The sequence below is a fragment of the Crinia signifera genome, chromosome 19, assembly GCF_055691185.1.
Source record: "Crinia signifera chromosome 19, ASM5569118v1, whole genome shotgun sequence".
NCBI classification, from domain to species: domain Eukaryota; kingdom Metazoa; phylum Chordata; class Amphibia; order Anura; family Myobatrachidae; genus Crinia; species Crinia signifera.
The window spans coordinates 37,912,897-37,933,633 of record NC_139226.1 but is presented as its reverse complement, the minus strand read 5'-3'; the positions used below and the strand labels follow the sequence as shown (position 1 = coordinate 37,933,633).

Here is a 20,737-nt window from a genome sequence, read left to right as displayed (position 1 = left end):
GAGGTGCACTCGGTACTTCCGCCCGGCTCAGACGAGCGTCCAGCCCTCACTTCCGCCCGGCGCGGGCGTCCCTCTATCAGCTCCCGGCGTACCCCTGCAGCCACCCAGCGGTTGCCTGGTCACAGGGGACGCCGGGAGTCTCCCGCTCGGCCTCCTGAAGTAATTAGAAGCCGGGGGCTGGTCCTAGCAGGGACATCCTATTGGCGGCAGTATCCCTTTTAAGGGATGCCCACAGACAAGATGGCGCCGGTTATAGCCTTCCCACAGCTATCCTAGTCGCTTCACCTTCTCGCTACCTTGTCTCCCAGTGTCTGTTTGGTCTCAGTTCTGGTGCATCCTTGCCACGGTTCGCCCGGCTACCCCTCCTGGGTTCACGTGAGTGCTCCCATTGGAGCGTTATTCTTTATCTTTATTCATTGTGGGCAGATTGCCTTGTGTCTCTCAGTTTCTTTCTCTGGCTGCACAGCCATTTCCGTTTTTAGTATTTTGTCCTTGTTATCGGACCACCCTCGCTGGTCTCCGCTAGCAGCGGGGCTCATTGTATTTTCGCTTCTTTATTTCTGTAATTAGGCAGGGCTGTTTTTCCTGCTGTTTCCCTCTGTCGTTTTGGGGAACTCTTTTTGGGTGTTGTTTTGCATGGTGGTGATTCCCCAGGTATCTCCCTTGTGTCTGCGACTGGGTCGCGTCCCCGTCCTTGGCCAGGTGCCGGCAGTCAGGGTGTTTTTGCCAGTTAGGCCCTGTAGTTAGAAGTACCTCTTGCGTTACCTCTGACGATCGCTGGTCACTTGTCCCAACAAAACTCGCTCCTTCGGACGCGGCAGCCACAGGTGAACACTAGCTCTCGCAGTGGCCAGTCATCTTCCAGAGGAACCCAACAGAGAGAGTGTAGGGTTCGCTGTGGCCGTCCTGACCGGCGGTCCTGGCTGCGGGCTCACGCCTGACGTTCTACACCCAGCCTTCCAGTGTAACAGCCGTGTGCAGGCTGATCACGGACAATCCCCTGTACAAGGGACCCTGTATTACTTTTTCTTGCAACTCATGAATTTGACACTTAAGCGCAATTATTTTGTGTTTAATGGTGGTTTCTTTGTCCAGCTTAGAGGGTGTGCGATGGGGTCCTCGGTGGCCCCTTCGCTGGCTAATGCATACATGTACGTCATTGACAAATCGTTGTTCATTGATAATCCTCTCACCGCTGGCAAGCTCATTCTATATACACGATATATAGATGACCTGCTGGTTGTCTGGTCTGGTGACACTGGGACACTTAGGTATGTCCTTGACCAACATAATTGCTCGGTGTCCCCGGCCAAACTCACGTATGACATCAGTGATAAAGTAGTGAACTACCTTGATGTCACGATCAACATCACCGATGGCCATATTGGTACCTCTCTTTATACTAAAAGTACCAACAGGAATACCACCCTGCTTGCCACTAGCCACCATCCAGTCCCTCTAAAAATGGGACTATTTTCCCAGATGCTAAGGGTGCGACGCATTGCCAGCAACCCTGATGACCTTGCTAAATTTATACAACGTGGTTACATTCAAATTGACTTATGCCTTGCTCGGCGGCCGGGGGCAGGTGCACAGGAGGTGCACTCGGTACTTCCGCCCGGCTCAGACGAGCAATTGAAGGTATTGTCACTTACTCGTGAAAAGGCCATGTGCTCATCATCAAAAACAGGGATAATACCAACAAATTAATCTGGGTTAATTCATATCATGACAAAAGCAAACCGATCCAACATACTGCCAAAAAATATTGGCCATTATTGATTAGTGACCTGACTCTACCAGGGCTCAAAGATAAATTGATCATGTGTGCTTACAAGCGTGGCAAAAATCTTGGTAAAAGCCTCTCTGTTGCCAATTCCCACAGCATCTCTTAAGGACCAAGCAGACCGGAAGTTGGAAAACTTCCTGAAGCTTATTTACACCATGGCTGGGGCAGCAGGCAGACCTGCCCTGGCATCAGCCTGGGTGGCTATGGGCCTAACTAAATGGTCTGCTGTTTTGGCAGCAGGGGTGTCTGAGAGGGCCCCAGCAGAAACTCTACTGCCCACTATAGAGTAGATACATCAGGTTGCCCTCTACTTAGGCGAGGCAGCTCTTGATTCCGCTACTCGCTCCTCTAGGGTGTCAGCTTCAGCAGTGGCCGCCCGGAGATCCCTATGGCTGCATTCCTGGAAGGCTGACACTGACTCTAAGAAGGCTTTGGAGGCTCTTCCTTTCGACGGTTCCCTCTTATTAAGTCCTGAACTGGATAAAAGGGTTGCTACGGTGGCAGCTTTAAAAACTGCCTTCCTACCATCCACCCCGGCTACACGGCCCGGTCCTGCTCTTCAGTCCTTTCGTTTCCAGGGCCGTGGTAGGGGACAGGCCTTCCCCTTAGATCTTCCCAGGGGGGCAGATCCTCCCGTCCTAGAGGCAAGCGTCCCTGGGCCACCAGACGCCCCGACCCCAAGCCTGCGGACAAGCCCTCCTTATGACGGGGTGGGCCCCCACCTGGGAGATCCCAAGGTGGCGGTTGTCTGTTGGAATCCACCACAGATGCTTGGGTTCAGGAGGTGGTTTCTCGGGGCTACTCCTTAACTCTTTGGCATCACCCACCGAGATCGTTCTTTTCCACGAGTCTACCATCAGACCTGGAAAAGCAGGAGTCATCATACCCGTTCCTTTAGCCAAAAGATGCTAGTCTCCGCGGTTGGGGTGCGGTCACTTGCCAGAGGTCGTTCCAAGGCCTTTGGTCTACCTCAGAGGCCAAGCTTCAAATCAATGCCGTCGAACTGAGGGCGGTCTTCCAAGCTCTTTGCCTGGCGGAACCCTGGCTAAGGGGTCGCCCGGTGCAGGTCCAGTCGGACAATGCGACCACGGTGGCTTTTATCAACCACCAGCGCAGCACACAGCTGGGCAGCAATGGTGGAAGCATCCCGCATCTTTCAGTGGGCGGAAAAGAAGATTCCGTCTCTTTCAGCGGTCTTTATCCCAGGAGTCCAGAATTGGGAAGCGGATTTCCTAAGCCGTCAAACATTGAATTCCGGCGAATGGTCCCTCCATCAGGAGGTGTTTCAGATGCTGGTATGACGGTGGGGTTTACCCGAGGTGGACTTGATGGCCTCTCAACACAACCACAAGGTCCCTGTTTACGGATCCAGGGCTCGTGACCCGGCCGCCATCTTGGTGGACGCCCTGTCTGCCCCGTGGCCGTTCAGGCTGATCTACGCCTTCCCGCCATTCTCCCTCCTCCTGCGAGTGGTTCACAAACTGAAGGCAGAGGGGGGCACATTGATCCTGGTGGCTCCGCATTGGCCCAGACGAGTCTGGTTCTCAGATCTTCAGGCTCTGTTGGTGCCACCCCATTCACCTTCCATTGCGCCCGGACCTTCTCTCTTTCAGGGTCCGTGTCTGCATCCAGATCTGAGGCGCCTGGCTTTGATGGGGTGGCTATTGAGACCTCTCTGTTGAGAGCCAGGGGGTTTAATGCACGAGTACTCTCCACCATGCTTAGAGCGAGGAAGGCTTCCTCGGCGAGGGCTTACCATCGTGTTTGGCGGGCCTACTTTGTTTGGTGTAGAACTCGCCACTTCAATCCTAGGACTTACAGCCTGACTCGGATTCTATCTTTCTTACAGAAGGGCCTGGAGGCTGGATTGCGCTTATCTACCTTAAAGGGTCAAGTCACGGCTTTGTCCATCTTGTTTCACCGCAGATTAGCACTTTTGCCGGATGTCTGCACATTCCTGCAGGTTTTTTTGCATATCCAGCCTACCTTTGTCCCCCGCTTGCTCCTTGGGACCTTTCCCTTGTGTTATCTGCGCCTCTGAAAAAACTGAAAAACGGTTTTCTTATTGGCAATAGCATCATCCCAGAGGGTGTCGGATCTGTCTGCTCTGTCATGCAAGTCCCCTTTCCTGGTCTTGCACGCTAACCGGGCAGTTCTTCGCACCGTGTTAAGGAGGTGTCATTGGCCCCACTCCCTAACTCTGTTGCCTTGGCCTAGCGTCCACGGATATGTGCAGAACTAGGCTTCGTCTGTACCCGTCCCGGCTGTAGGGGCGAATTAAGAGCCTTATTCTAGTTCACTCTTTCTGACAAAATCCTTCTTAGATGGACAAAACCATGTGCACTGCAGGGGGGCAGATGTAACATGTGCAGAGAGAATTAGATTTGGGTGAGTTATTTTGTTTCTGTGCAGGGTAAATACTGGCTGCTTTATTTTTACACTACATTATAGATCTCACACTGAAGTAAAGCCCCACCCAAATCTAATTATATCTGCACAAGTAACATCTACCCCACCTGCAGTGCACATGCTTTTGTCCATCTAAGAAGGATTTTGTCAGAAAGAGTGAACTAGAATAAGGCCCTAAGTCCGCCCAGACTCCGTTACAGGCAGAACTTTTAATGGGACAACGTATCCGTGGAGACGGACCAAGAGCAAGAGGACAGAACATGGACAATAGCGGGCCATTGATCCCCCTATGGGCTGAAGAGCCAATCGTGGTTCCAGGAGGTGACAGTACCTTGGGTAGTACAGATATAACAATACACCAGGATGTTGAGAGGTAAACAGGTGTAACAATACACAAGGATATAATTAATAATAGCAGCGAGACAATATACAGAGGTATAGGTGTAACAATACACAGGGATGTAATAAGCAACTATGGTGTAACAATACACAGGAATGGAATAAGCGACAATGGTGTAACAATACACAGTGAAGTAATAAGCAACAATGAAAACGCCAATAATGAACTGGTGGATTAATTCCCCAACTTATCTGAGAGATGTTGGGAATTTGGGACACCGCAGCACTGACAGGCAGGGAACCTCTGAACAAGGACACTGGAATGCAGGGGTGAAGCCTCTGGGTCAGCAGCACCAAACAGGCTTAGACAGGCAAGGGTAACCACGGGGGACCGGGAATACTCTGAACACGCTGGTCAGAACTATAACCGGCAACTATCCAGCTTCCCCGGAAGGTTTAAAAAGGAGCCCCGGCCAATGAGTGACCGGCTGGCTCATCTAATCATCCAGGACAGCTGGGCGCTACACCTCCTTCTGCTCGCAGCTGCCTGGCGTCCTCCATCGTCTAGGCAACCGCTGCGGCAGAGGAGGCAGCGAGGGAGCGCCGTGTCCTAGGCACTTAGTAATGCCGGGCGGAAGTTCTGGGCTGACGTCACTGTGTTTTAGCAACCGCCGAAACGCACAGTCTAGAGGCCGTCGGGCGGGGACGGGAGACGCTCGAGCGGCCTCTGACAGTACACCACCCCTTGAGGAGGGGTCACCGAACCCTCTGCACCAGGTTTCCATGGAAATTGTTTAAAGAAAGCGACCTTTAACCAGGGAGCATGTAAGGACTTCTCAGAAACCCAGGATCTTTTCTCATCCCCAAACCCCTTCCAACTTGGAATCAAGAACTCACTCGACCAGGAATTGCTTATGTCCCTGGACAAGGATTGGTTTAGTGATCCGAGCAAGCGGAGACTTGGAAAGAAGTGACACCGGCTTTAAAAGAGAACAATGAAAGACATTTTTGATTCTCAACGATCTGGGTAAACGTAACCTAAAAGCTACAGGGTTGATCTGTTCAATGATCAGGAAGGGCCCAATGAATTTAGGTCCCAGCTTGGCACATCTTTGGCGAAGTTTGATAAATCGAGTGGATAACCACACCGTCTGGCCAACCCTGAAGTGACATGGTCTTCTGTGTTTATCAAAGAAGGTCTTAGACCATAATGAGGACTGCCTGAGTGCTTGATGAACCTTCCTCCAGGAACTTCTAAGCTGAGAGACCACAGTGGAAGAGGACAAGGAGGAGTCAACGGGTACTTCAAAAGAAATGCACTTAGGGTGGAATCCAAAATTGCAAAGAAATGGAGATTTTCTAGAAGCTGAATGATAGGTGTTGTTATAGGAGAATTCCGCCAGTGGTAGTAGTTCAGCCCAATTACTTTGACATTTTGAAACAGAGCACCATAAATATTGTTTTAAAATCTGATTGAGTCTCTCGGTCTGTCCATTGGACTGTGGGTGATACCCCGAGGAAAGACTGACGTGAACTCCAAGACTGGAACAGAATTGTTTCCAAAAACTGGCCACAAATTGGGATTCCCTGTCAGAAACTATATCAACCGGGAGACCATGGAGTCTAAAAATATGCTGATTGAATAAATGAGCCAATTCTTTGGCAGTGGGAAGTTTGCGCAAAGGTATAAAATGTGCCATTTTGCTGAATCGATCAACTGTAACCCAGACTGTGGTATAATGAGAAGAAAGAGGCAATTCTACGATAAAATCCATAGAGATATGGGACCATGGTCTATCAGGAATAGATAAGGGAAGGAGTTGACCCATCGGCGACCTTCTGGAGGATTTATGTCGGGCACAGGTGACACAAGAGGAAACGAACCGAGAGATATCTTGCCTCATAGTAGGCCACCAAACCGCTCTGGACAACTGCTCCAGTGTCTTGGTAACTCCAGCGTGCCCAGAGATCCTCTGGAGTGGAAGTCTTTAAGGACTGGTTCCCGCATCCTTTCAGGGATGAAAAGATGGTCTTGTGGAGTTTCCTTGGGTGCCAACGACTGCAAGGCAAGCAGGCGAATGGCCAGATCCTGAGTCCATCCTGCTATGATGACCGATGCAGTGACGATAGTCACATCCTTAACATTGGTACTTTGCACCGGCTGGAAGCTACGGGAGAGTGCATCGGCCTTGGTGTTCTTGGGACCTGGTCTGAAAGTAATGACAAAATTGAATCAAGTGAAGAATAAGGCCCAACGAGCCTGTCTGGGATTGAGGCGTCTGGCAAACTCGATGTATGCTAAATTCTTGTGATCAGTAACCACAGTGACAACATGCTTTGCCCCCTCCAGCCAATGACGCCACTCTTCAAAGGCCCACTTTATGGCCAGCAGTTCCCTATTGCCCACATCATAATTACTTTCGGCAGGGGAAAATTTGCGAGAGAAATATGCACATGGGTGAAGTCTCTTATCCTGTACGTCCTTTTGAGAGAGGACCGCTCCAGCCCCGACATCAGAAGCATCTACCTCGACTAAGGAAGGAACCCTAGGATCCGGATGGTGCAGAACAGAAGGCTTTTTTCAACTTGTCAAAGGCCTTGATGGCCTGCAGAGACCAATCTTGAGGATCAGCATCCTTTCGAGTCAATTCTACAATAGGAGCGACTAAATCAGAGAAGGAATGAATAAACTTGCGATAATAATTGGAAAATCCCAAAAATCTCTGGACTGCTTTCAGACTGGTGGGACGAGACCAAGAAAGGATGGCCTGAACCTTACTAGGGTCCATGGAGAACCCTTTGGGAGAGATAACATAGCCGAGGAATGAGATCTGCTTCACCTCGAACTCACATTTCTCCATTTTAGCGTACAAATTATTTTCACAAAGCTTCTGGAGGACCATCCTAACATGCCGTCGGTGTTCAGAAAGAGACTTTGAAAAAAATCGAAATATCATCCAGGTATACCACTACGAATACCCCAAGGAATGGTCGGAGGACTTCGTTAATAAAGTCCTGAAAGACGGCAGGGGCATTAGCTAGCCCAAACGGCATCACCAAATATTCGTAGTGACCAGTATGTGTATTGAATGCCTTCTTCCACTCATCACCCTGGCGAATTCTAATTAAATTATTCGCCCCTCTTAAGTCGATCTTGGAGAACACTGCAGCTTCTCGGATTTGATCGAACAGGACCGAAATGAGGGGTAAGGGATAAGAGTTTTTCACAGTGATTTTGTTCAAAGCTCTGTAATAAATGCAGGGGCGTAGGATTCCATCCTTCTTTTACACAAAGAAAAATCCCGCCCCTACCGGCGACTTAGAGGGACAAATAAAGCCTTTTTTAAGGTTTTCTTGAATATATTGATCCATGGCCTGGGTTTCGGGTACGGAAAGAGCATAAAGACGTCCTTTAGGTAAGGTAGCGTTGAAAACCATGTCTATGGCGCAATCAAAAGGTCGATGAGGCGGCAGAGTGTCTGCTTTTTTATTTGGGAAAAAACATCTAAAAAATCTCTATAGGGAGGAGGTAAAGAAGATTGGATGGGGTGAGAAATGCGAAGAGGTAATTTTTTGAACAAAAAGACCCCCTGTGAATAATCTCTCCTGAGGCCCAGTTGATACCGGGATTCTGTTTACTCAACCAGGGCAAGCCCAGGACCAATGAAAAAGAAAGAAACCTCCTCCGAATGAAGTGCTCCAACATATAATCTGAGGAGAGGGGTGTACGTGGTGATACTACCATTGGAGAGTGGAAGACCATCCAAACCACAAACAGAAATGGAGTTATCCAAGGGTATAGGAATAATCTTTAATGTGCTGGCCAGGCCAATGTCCATGAAATTGCCGGCTGCCCCACTATCCAAAAAGGCAGTAACCCCAATATCTCTATCCCCAAAAGAGACAAGAGCTTGGATTAGGATAGAGTCTAAGGGAGAGATGCTGGATAGGCCTAAGTGAATCTCCCTACCATCACTTAGACCCGGTCTTTTACTGGCTTCATCGGGCAAGCCATGACGCGATGACAGTAGAGGCACAAGCCCTTGGCTCTTCTGCGGTTCTTTTCTGATGCTGAAAGGCACGTAGCACCAATTTGCATGGGTTCTTCACCCATATCCTCACAGATTTCCCCGGAAGCATTAATTGATGGTACTCCAGAATCTCTCTCTGGTGTTCCCGAAACCGTCTATCCACTCTAATGGCAAGCTGTATCAAGGGAGTCCAGGGTTGGATACTGGACCAGAGCATCCTTTATACAATCCGATAAGCCCAGCCGGAACTGACTTCAAAGCGCCGGGTCATTCCAGCCAGAGTCAATGGCCCACCTCCTGAATTGCGTGCAGTAGGCCTCCACGTGCCTCGGCCTTGCTGCAGTGAACGGAGGCTCATCATACAATAACCCCATGGCCGCAAAAAAAGAATTAATAGAGGAAAGAGTCTCGGCACCAGCTGGGAGACCGGACGCCAAGGTCTGGGGATCACCTTGGAGAAGGGAGATAATAATAATAAAGCTTACAGGCCTCCCGAAAAGTAAAGAATTGGGCACGGTCTCCAGAAAAACGGTACGGAAGGTTTACTTTAGGCACAGGTATCCTGGACGAGGATAAGGCACCATGAACCCGTTCCTCTTGAGAATTGACCCAGAGAGTAAGCTCCTGGAGCTTTTGGGTCAGACCGTTCCCGGCGAGAGCATGAGCTGCGGATTGTTGGGCTGGATCCATAATAGTCTACCAGTCCAATAGTCTCTTTTTGGCCAGTTATAACGTTAAGGAGTTGTCAGTGACCCCGCTCCCTAACTCTGTTGCCTTGGCCTAGCGTCCACGGATATGTGCAGAACTAGGCTTCGCCTGTACCTGTCCCGGCTGTAAGGTTGAATTAAGACCGCCCAGACTCCGTTACAGGGAGGACTTATAATGGGACAACGTATCGGTGGAGATGGACCAAGAGCAAGAGGACAGACTACCTAAACACGGACAGTAGTGGGCCACTGATCCCCCTATGGGCTGAAGAGCCAATCGTGGCCCCAGGAGGTGACCGTACCTTGGGTAGTACAGATGTAAGAATACACCAGGATGTCGAGAGGTAAACAGGTGTAACAATACACAAGGATATAATTAATAATAGCAGCGAGACAATATACAGAGGTATAGGTGTAACAATACACAGGGATGTAATAAGCAACTATGGTGTAACAATACACAGGAATGGAATAAGCGACAATGGTGTAACAATACACAGTGAAGTAATAAGCAACAATGAAAACGCCAATAATGAACTGGTGGATTAATTCCCCAACTTATCTGAGAGATGTTATACAGCAGGGAGCGGACACCGCAGCACTGACAGGCAGGGAACCTCTGAACAAGGACACTGGAATGCAGGGGTGAAGCCTCTGGGTCAGCAGCACCAAACAGGCTTAGACAGGGAAGGGTAACCACCAGCGCGTCCCCACCCTTAGATGGCTGCTTTAGGACGTCACACTGTAATGGCTGTGGCCCCTGATGTCTCCCGAAGGAGAAAATGAGATTTATGTCTTACCTGGTAAATCTCTTTCTTCGAGGCCATCAGGGGCCACAGGGATCCCTCCCTGCCGCACCTGCTTCAGTTACTTTAAAGTTACGTTTCATTGGTTATATCAGTGGTTCCCAAACTGTGTGCCTAGGCACCCTGGGGTGCCTCAGGACACTTGCAGGGGTGCCTTGGGTTGGTGGACCAGGATCAATTCATATTATTTATGGTCAATGTACCAGGCAAAACCAGTGCTTGTGGCTGCCAATCATAATATATGTGGACAAACAGAAGCAAATCCTGTCCCTCACCAGATAACTGTGACATATAAACACAATGCACTTTATTTAATATTTTTTTTCTGAATTTCTCGATAAGAAGCATTTGGCCTTGAAAATAGGGGTGCCTTGAAAATATTTTGATGCTCTAGGGCGCCGTGATTCAAAATTTTGGGAACCCCTGGGTTATATTATTCCTCTGTTAGTACATGTTAACACTGACGCACTGTCTCCTTCCCCCGGCCGGCTGGACTGCGCGGGATCTCACTACTCACGTGAGATCCCCAGCGCAACTCAGAGGCAGCAGCAGGCACAGCGCTGTCCCTGCTGTGGGCATAGGGCATCGCCACCTGCAGCTGCCAAAGTCGATAGACATTGGGTAGGAGGCAGGCAAGCAGTATAAAATATCGGCCCTGTGCTATGCCTCCTGCCCTGCACCGCTGCGCCGCATAGCGGGTGTCATCGGGATAGCGCATATTCCCCTGATCGACACATAATAAATCTACCCCTCAGTCACTCACCAACAAAATAGATACACCAGAGACTAGGGATGGCGATCGTTGCCATTGCCATTACTCCTGATTGTTACAGTGTCCCGTTAAACACTTTCCTGGACATGATATGGGCTGTAATTTGCAGCTGAACTGCTGGGGTTTATACCCATGGTTCCCGGCGTGAGACATTGAACATGTCCGTGGAGCCGCAGTAACCGGAGACTCCGGCTGTAGTGCCTATATCTGCTGGTGCACCGGTGCGACCGCCCGTACGGCAGCAGCACTGAGCTTTTTTATAGAGACTCATATAGGAGCGAAACGCATCAGCTTGGAAACTACCCGTTATTGACACAGCCACCTGTGCCGGAACCCGTTACACTCATTGTGGTACCTGTGGTTGAGTCCCGATGAGGAAAGAGCCTGTTGCTGCCATACAGGAGGTCGGGAGGATGGACGCGTGTAGCAATCAGGACTGTGTATACCCATACACAAGTCACACCTGTTTCCCCTTGTACTCCCCCGGGAGTCCTTCATCGGATTTGGCGCTTCATGTGCCATATTTACATGTGATTTATTGTATGCAAAAGGACTCTCGGTGCGCTGCCGCTGGGGATCCAGGTAAATCGGATGCGATACACCCATGATGTTCACTGGTGGCTGCACATCTGATTTATTATATGTGCAGCACATCCGGCCTCTAAACCGCTGCGCGCGGAACCTGGCATGGGGTTACAGGGGATGTCAATTACATGCCATTTGGCCACTTTTCACCCGATTCTCGGTGCAATCCATCGGAATCGGGTGGATACATAAATACATCTCATTTATATATATTAAGATTGTGTTTCTAGATAATATACCATGCTTGATTTTAATTGTGATATATTGATAATATAGTCATTGAAATATGTTTAATCATACCCACCTATTTTGGTATTTAGCACAGGTTATTCTAATAATCAGTATGTATGTGTGTGGTGGGGTGGTATGTGAGTGTGTGTAAGCAGCAGTATGTGTGGGGTGTATGTGTAATGGGTAGTTTGTATAGTAGGGCAGTGGGTGCTGTCTGTGTATAAGAGGCAGTATGTGTGTGGCGTGTGTAAGGGGCAGTATGTGTGTATGGTGTGTGTAAGGGGCAGTATATTTGGTATTTGTGTGTGTAAGGGGCAGTATGTGTGTGGTGTAGAGATTGGCAAAATGGGTCAGTACGAGAGCTGGGATCCAGCAGATCTGTCCCTGAAAAGAACCAGATCTTTTACATGGGTCATCGGTTCACTTTGAAAGAAGGGGTAATTTGATAATAACGAAGCATAATTTGTTTTACAATCATTTATTAACATTTTTTTTTACTTTTTTATTTTTTTTTAAACAGTGAACTGAACAAATAAGAACATACATGACCGAGTAAAACACTGATCGATGGCTGGGTGCAGAATCGCCATCGATGGCAACCATCGATGGTGTCTGCACCGATGGCCATCCCTAGCAGCAGCAGCCTTGTTATTCTTTCTTTCACTTGCAGTATTCGTGGTGTGTGTAAGGGGCAGTATGTTCTGCATTTGTGTGTAAGTGGCAGTATGTTCGGAATTTGTAGTGTTCACTCTAGAATTTTTTTTAGGACAGTTGCACCCCCCCAAGGGTTAGATGGGGGGCCCCTGGAATAGCTGTCCTGCCGCTTACAGTCTCAGTGCAGCAAAATACAAGACAACCAGTTTGTTTATGTTTTAAAAAACCACCTACTGTATAATAAGTATCCTAATTTCAGGCTGCCAGATGGATCTGTTTGTGCATGCAGTGGGCCTGGGGTGTGTGTTCTATGCAGTGGTGCAAGTAGAGATTTTTTCTTAGTGATACTGATAGCAGGTGCATGAGGCATGCATGTTGCTGCTGCTTAATGCCCTTGTAGTGCTGCTGCTTAATGCCCCCTGTAGTGCTGCTGCTTAATGCCCCTTGTAGTGCTGCTGCTTAATGCCCCCTGTAGTGCTGCTGCTTAATGCCCCCTGTAGTGCTGCTGCTTAATGCCCCCGGGAGTGCTGCTGCTGTGTAATGCCCCCTATAGTGCTGCTGCTGCTTTATACCCCTGTAGTGGTGGTGCTGCTGCTTAATGCCCCCTGTCATGTTGGTACTGATGCTGCTTAATGCCCCCTGTCATGGTGCTGCTGCTGCTTAATGCCCCTGTAGTGGTGGTACCACTGTTTATTGCCCCCTGTAGTGCAGAGACTCACCCCTGTACTACGGGTCCAGCCTACGCTCCCACCACTATAAGTATGAGAGTGTATTGCAGCGCCGCAAGGTTTCCCTCACCTGTCGGCAGCTCTGAGTCATTTCAAATGTGGAGCGGTAACTGGTGAGCCAATCAGAGCTTGCGGGCCGTAGCCAATCACTGCGGCTGCCATGTGGCATTTGAAATGGCTGACAGCTACCTGAGGGGTGAGGGAAGCCTGCAGCACTGCGCGCGATCCTTTCTCAGTCACAGATGCAGTGGCAGAGGCGCCGGGGGGATGGGGGGGAACACTACATTTTTCTCTATAAGGGGCATACCGCGTGTGTGGTGTGTGTAAGGGCAGTGTGGGAACATTAAATATTGCGCCCCCCCCCCCCCCCCCACGGGAATCTCAGCCAATCAGCGTGCGGCCAGTGTTTTCAAAATTAGAAGCGCTTCCCGTGCGCAGCTCGGTTATTTCCAAGACTCTGCAGAGACCTGGCGCCAACTCACTACACAGCGCCGCAGGAAACCCTCTCACCGCGGCTTCTAGACAGCGCCGCAGGTACACCCGCGCCGCATGGTCCCCCCAGTCCGCACCCTGCTGCACCCATAAGGAGGTGGGAGCTGGGGGCATAACAATAGCGCCCGCAGTCCCCCAGGCACCCACACTTAGTCAGCGCCTCCCCGCCGTCGCCAGGGCTGCGGTGCTATAGATACACCACTGCGTAAGGGGCAGTATGTTCGCCCTTTATGTGTAAGGGGTAGTACAGTATGTGTGTGTTGTGTGTTAGGGGTAGTATGTTTGGCATTTGTGTGTGTAAGGGGCAGTATGTTTGTGTAAGGATCAGTATGTTCTGCATTTGTGTGTGTAAGGGGTACACACACATGCTGCACACAGTGTCCCTTACACACACACACTTTCATTTTTATCTCAGAATTTGTTCAAATCTCTTTTTCCAGACACACCTAGCCACCAAGAGGACACTGTGGTCCAGGCTTTCAGCAGTCCATGCCTCCAGGAGGACACCGTGGTCCAGGCGCTCAGCAGTCCATGCCTCCAGGAGGACACTGTGGTCCAGATGCCCAGCAGTCCACACCTCCAGGAGGACACCATGCCTAAGACAGAAGACGATGCCTCGGCTACCAAAAATCATTCTGACATTGAGGTGAGGATCTGTGCTGTGTACGTCAACTATAGAACCCCTTTAAATTATATTGAGTCACTTAAGGTTGCCCCCATCACCAATGTCATTACTTCCTCTACCCATAAGCTGCTGAATGGATAGCCTTTTTCCACAATAACCATGGCGGCGGAGGCGTGAGGTAATGGGGGTGAGGTGGAGAGGAGGCAGGACTTACCAGCTTCGGTACGCTCCTCTGCTGCCGAACTCTGGCCTCCCCTGCTCTGCTGCTCCCAGGCTCAGCTGCTCCCCGGCCTCCCCTGCTCAGCTGCTCCCCGGCCTCCCCTGTTCTGCTGCTCCCCGGCCTTCCCTGCTCTGCTGCTCCCAGGCCTCCCCTGCTCTGCTGCTCCCCAGCCTCCCCTGCTCTGCTGCTCCCTGGCCTCCCCTGTTCTGCTGCTCCCAGGCCTCCTCTGCTCTGCTGTTTCCAGGACTTCCCTGCTCTGCTGCTCCCAGGCCTCCTCTGCTCTGCTGCTCCTTGGCCTCCCCTGCTCTGCTGCTCCCCGGCCTCCCCTGCTCTGCTGCTCCCCACCCTCCCCTGCTCTGTTGCTCCCCGGCCTCCACTGCTCTGCTGCTCCCCTTCCTCTGGGCTTTGCTGCTCCCCAGCCTCCCCTGCTCTGCTGCTCCCAGGCTCAGCTGCTCTCTGGCCTCCCGTGCTCTGTTGCTCCCCGGCCTCCCCTGCTCTGCTACTCCCTGGCCTCCCCTGCTCTGCTGCTCCCAGGCCTCCCCTGCTCTGCTGCTCCCCGGCTGTTTGCCCACGCCCGGACGTTTAGATGCCCACTTGGCTAAACCCAGTGTGTTCAGCCATGTCAAATGCTAATGGACAACTGATCACAGCAACATTTGCATACTGTAGCTCTGATAGACACCCATTAGCGTAGACAGCCAGCAGTGAGTGTGCAGAAGAATTGCCCCCCCTATAATTGCACAGAGAGGGGCGGTCACATTAGAGTGTATCACAGAAGTGATTGGCTGAGAGAACCTGGGGATTGGTCATTGTTACCTCTGTTGCCAGAGGCCATTGTGTTGGCAGAAGGCCGCTGACTGTCACCTACACACAGCGAGTTGTCTGCTACATGCCTCAGTTATTGCGCTGCTTCCTATTGGTTGATGGGCTGTACCTGTTTGTGAGTCGGGTCCTCTATAAGGGGGGGTAATATATACGGAATTTTCCGCTCCCCAGCTCTAGTGGTCATCTGTGCCATAGTGGCTCCCTGCCCCTAAATCGTGGCTGCGTGGCATTGTTACAGAAAAGCAGCAGATGATGTGAAGTCATGGTATCGCGCACCCTGCAGAGAGGGTTATCCTATGGGGTCCTCACCATCTAGCCCCATACCATTATTAAAGATGTCAGTAAGCGCGCCAGTTCCAAATTGCCCATAAACCTGAGGCTTGTGTGGACGCGATATCATGTTGGTGCCTGATCTGCGACATTGGCCCTGATCTGACATTGCGTGTGGTTACTGTACATCAGTTCTGGCAAAGCTTTCTCCGGTCCAATGGGATCGCTCGCTTGCGGCAGAATCCCCGCATGGAATTGTAGCCATCATTGGTCAGGTTGTTATGAGGCAGCAGTAATTTCCATCATTTTATGGGCAAGATCTCGGCAAGGAATTAATTACACCATAAAGTAGCACAATTTAATTTACTTTACACATGGTGCCTCTGATTCACAATACACCACATAGTAGTGTCCCTTATACACAATGCCCATATAAGTAGTGTCACTTAAACGTAATGCCAACAGCGCTGCCACCTAACACACCCACAGTAGCATTGCCCATTATACATAACTCCCAGTAGATTTAGTTAGTGCAGATGGGCATATAATGGGCAAAAAGAGGGGGACAGATCTGGAGAGCGGGGCAGATGCTAGGGAGAGAGAGAGGGGGTATAGATGTGGGGAGATGGGGTACAAATGCTGGGCAGGGAGAGGGGGGCAGATACTGCACAGAAGGGGGGACAGGTGCTGAGCAGGGAGAGGGGGAGATACTGGTCGGGGAGGGTGGACAGATGCTGGGCAGGGAGATGGGGGGGGACAGATACTGGGCAGGGATGGGGAGACAGATGCTGGGCATTGAGAGGGGGGACAAATGCTGGGCAGGGAGAGGGCGGGGTACTGGCTAGGGAGAGGGGGACAAATGCTGGGCAGGGAGAAGGTAGGACAGATGAGGAGAGAGAGAGAGGCTGCAGAGAGGCAGGAGCTACAGAGGCAGAGGAGGCAAGGTGCTGGGTGCAGTAACTTACAGAGGAAGCCATGTGCTCAGCTGTGGGATCCTCTGTGTTCCAGGGGTCAGTGGAGAATAATAGGCTCCACTAGGGATGGCCATCGACTATTGATGATTTGAAATCATCGATGGTTCATGGCCGATATCGAATACTTTTGTCATTGATGAGGGAGAAACAGATGGTTTCCCTCCATCGATGGAACAGCAAAACAATGGTTTTTTTTTCTTCAAAGTGCTGGGACACGGAACATAGCTCCGCTCCCGACACCCGCAAATCTCCACCCCCCATGATTTTATTGACCCACAGGCCAATCAATCAAGCACAATGGATGACCATCGATATGTAAAAGTATCGATGGTCATCCATTGCATAGTTTAGCACTATCGATGGCCAGTTGCAGAATTGCCATCGATTGCAATGGCAACGATGGCCATCCCTAGGCTCCACCAATCAGGGGCTCTCTTCGAATCAGTATGTGCCAAGCTCCTCCAATCACTGCTCGGCACATGCTGTCCTGACCCTGATGCAGAGATCAGTGGGAGGGGCTCAGCACCGCAGTGAGGAAGGAAGGTGCAGACCAGGACTGAGGTGTGCAATTGGTGATGCAGTCTGTGAGAAGCAAGACTGGGGAACTCAGATACACTGCAAACAAAAGTATACAACTGATAAATATGGAATTGCAAATTATGTTCCTACGTTTTCCCTGTAGCAAATACTAAACTCACTGCGGCAACACCACCTTTGGAGGAACGCCACCTCCTAACAGACCCGGTTTCCATATTGGCAAAGGAGAGGAAGAGACATCCCCACTTCCCATTTCCTGGATATTACAATTCTATAACCAAAAGGACTTCCCCAGTACTGGTGGACCACACAGGAAGGGTGATTATCCATACACTCATGTCCAATGCACTGAGTGATTAATGATTTGCAGTAATTTTAATCACTTTATATCATTATCGCTTCATTGTTTATATTGGTTTTTGATTTTCTTATGCATTTCATATATTAAATTGTACATTTTTATGTCATACACTGTTTCTTTATATTTAGCGCAGTTTATACTTCCTGTACCTTTCTGCAGACCAGGACTTCCCCTGCTGGTGCTGCTGTCCTCCGGAGTGTCCCGACCCACTGCTGCTGCTGCACTCATCCCTCTCTCCCCTCTGCTGCCAGCACTGTTGCCCAGCTGTCATACACTGTGACAGGCGCAGCAGCAGCAGCGCACATCCCATTCTGTGCAGTGGCAGACTCAGTAGAGTCGCAGAACAGGGAAGCGCCTATGGAATACAGCGCCTCCTTGCTTTGCAGGCTCTGCTGAGCGGGTAGCGCCGGCCCTTGGGGTATAACCGACTCTACAGGGGTGAATATTACCCCATTTATCGGGTGTGGCCCCATTACACCCCACAGGAGGTCAATATATTCGATGGGTCCATCCAGCACAGATTACACAGCCCCAATCTGCTTCAAAACTGAAATACCTTTTACTCACTAAGCATAATGGGGGCATTCGCACGGGGGGGATGATTTTTTGCGACTGCGCATGTGCATAGTTATTTATGCACACGTGCAGCGGCTGTGTGCGAGTGGCCACGGTGAAGAGATTATTCACCGAGTGCTCGCACACAACAGTGCGGGCAGGGGGCGGCGGGCTGGGGGTTCCCCCATGGGAACGCCCAGATTCCATGAAAATGCTGTGTGTTCCCATGGAAATTCCCCAATGGTGTGGGGGTCGGGCAGCGGATGTCAGGGAGCCCGCAGATCTGAGACACCACAGAGGTGTCTCAGATCTGTGTGCTGGCAAAATCATACGATGGTCGTCAACCATCAAATTATTTTGTCACTGCACGCAAGGCTGCGAATGGATGTTTATGCCAAACATCCATTCACATGCCTGCAGGGGATCGTGGCATGCGAAGGGGCGGTGTGCCAAAGACAGCGAGATTTGCAGCCTTGCGAGTCAACCAGAATACCTTCCAATATGTGAGCGCAAGTAGCAATAGTAAGTGACCAGACCGTGTAATGATGACATCACTGTTTATTGATGGTAATAACAGGCAATTACAGTAGATAGAATGGAAATCTCAACTTTGTTTTTTCGTTCAACAGACCGCAGTACCGGTGAGCAGCCGCGCCAGGAGCAGTGCAGCAATCAGCAGGAGGCAGTGATGGTGGCGGCAGGTTCAGGATGATTTGGTGCGTCCTATACTGTGCACATCCAGGCCATGTACATGTGATTATTGCATGTGATTATTACTGTCCCCACCAGGTGGAAGTATCGAGTAGTATTTCTGTGCAGGATTTCACTGGCTGGGCTGCATATACCTGATTGGAGGGTTCTGTGCACATTAGCACATCAGGTCTGAATGACCCCCACGGGATGTGTGTGAGACTGTATGTATGTATATATACATATGCATACATATGCATACATATATATACATATGCATACATATATATACATATACATACATATGCATACATATATATACATATACATACATATGCATACATATACATACATATACATACATATATATACATATACATACATATGCATACATATACATACGTATACATATACATACATATATATACATATACATACATATGCATACATATACATACATATGCATACATATATATACATATACATACATATGCATACATATATATACATATACATACATATGCATACATATATATACATATGCATACATATATATACATATGCATACATATGCATACATATATATACATACATACAGACGCACACACATAGGTACTGCTGGCTGTATCTGCAATTCAAAAAAATGAAGCTTTACTGTATTTAACATCACATGCCAAGATACAGTCACTATAATAAATTTACACAATGGGGCAGGGTTAACAGGATGTGGTCGGGGGGGGGGGGGGGGGTAACAGGATGAAGGTAGCAGGGTAACAGGATGAGTAGGGTTGCGTTGTAGTTCTCCTGTATTAAGTAATGCTAGGAATGTGATTTTAACACTATCAGGCCGGCGTCCAATGGCCAGGGACGCCGGTGACAGCCCCGGGCTTCAGCCCTGGACGGGTGAAGCCTGGGGGGGGGGGACCCCTTTATTGGGGGGGTCCCCACTCCTCCAGGTACCCCGTCCAAGGCTGACCAGCCACGGTGCTCATGGTACGGCCGGGGGACCTTGTGTAAAAAGTGTCCCCCGGCTCTGGCAGGACACTGCGGGCTGTTGGAGCCCGGTGCTGGTTATGTACAGGAGGGGGGACCTCACGCCAATTTTTTTACTTTTACACATATTTTACCAAAGAACCATACACAGATCACAATGATCTGTGCATGGTTCTGACAAAATCGCCATGTTTCTGACAAAATTGCCAGTCAGGATCAGGTCTATTTTTTTTTGGTACTTTAGACCATTTTTGTTGGCGATTTCCAAATTCGAATCTCATTAAAAATGCGATTTGTATCTTTTTCAATGGGGAAAACATCTGGATGCGAATTCCGGAGTTAAAAAAAATCGCACTTTCAGAAAGTGCGATTTCGCGGCAAAAAGTGCGATTTATGCCGCAAATCGCCACCCATTAAAAAATCGATTTGGGAAAAAAAATGAAAAAACAGCCGTTTTTTTTTAAAAAATCGCCAAAAACCCACCATCGACCTCTAATAAATGTCACCCATAGTGTTGCTATATGTGAAACATTGGAAGGATCTGGTGTAGTTCTGGTTATTATCCATAAGGGGACTGGGAAGTAATCTGACGCTACAGACCGCGGCTCTCGCTGTGTTATTATCATTCTGACTACATGACATTAATGTAAAGTTCCCAACAGGCCAGACCACCGTAACTATCCTAGAGACAATGTGGGGACGTCCTTGACATTACTGTGGTGCTGTGGTGATGAGAGCCAGTAAGCCGCTGGCCTGTAATGCAGCCAGTACCCCTGTGACAATGCTCCTGTGTACTTACCTTATAAGGTGCGGGTTCTGCAGCAGGAACAGGTGAGGAATCTGCAATGGGACAGAATGAGCATTTCTATACATCACCTGCCAACATACAATCACTACGAGGCACTATCAGGGATCACTGACCCCCATTCATACCACCTGGTATAGGTTACATTAATCATGGTGCCATATCTGGTAATGTCCCCGTCACCACCGCTCCCATGTCATATAGCCCTTACTATAGGGTAATGCTGGAATGAGAAGGGATTACCGTCCCGATTCAGACCTGGGCCACCCTGCCAACCGCAAACACCCCCTTCCCGCGCCAATGTACACATGATCGCAGCCAGGCACGGGAGGAGAAGAC

General features: G+C 49.7%; 1 long non-coding RNA gene across 1 annotated transcript in view; it reads left to right on the top strand.

The window, feature by feature from the left end:
- Positions 1–13,722: 13,722 nt before the first annotated feature.
- Positions 13,723–20,737, top strand: part of LOC146041798 (uncharacterized) — a 38,820-nt gene continuing 31,805 nt past the window's right edge. The window contains exons 1-3 of the long non-coding RNA XR_014463593.1: positions 13,723–14,189; positions 17,140–17,312; positions 18,540–18,626. This is a non-coding gene — a long non-coding RNA (uncharacterized LOC146041798). The remainder of the gene's footprint in view (positions 14,190–17,139; positions 17,313–18,539; positions 18,627–20,737) is intronic.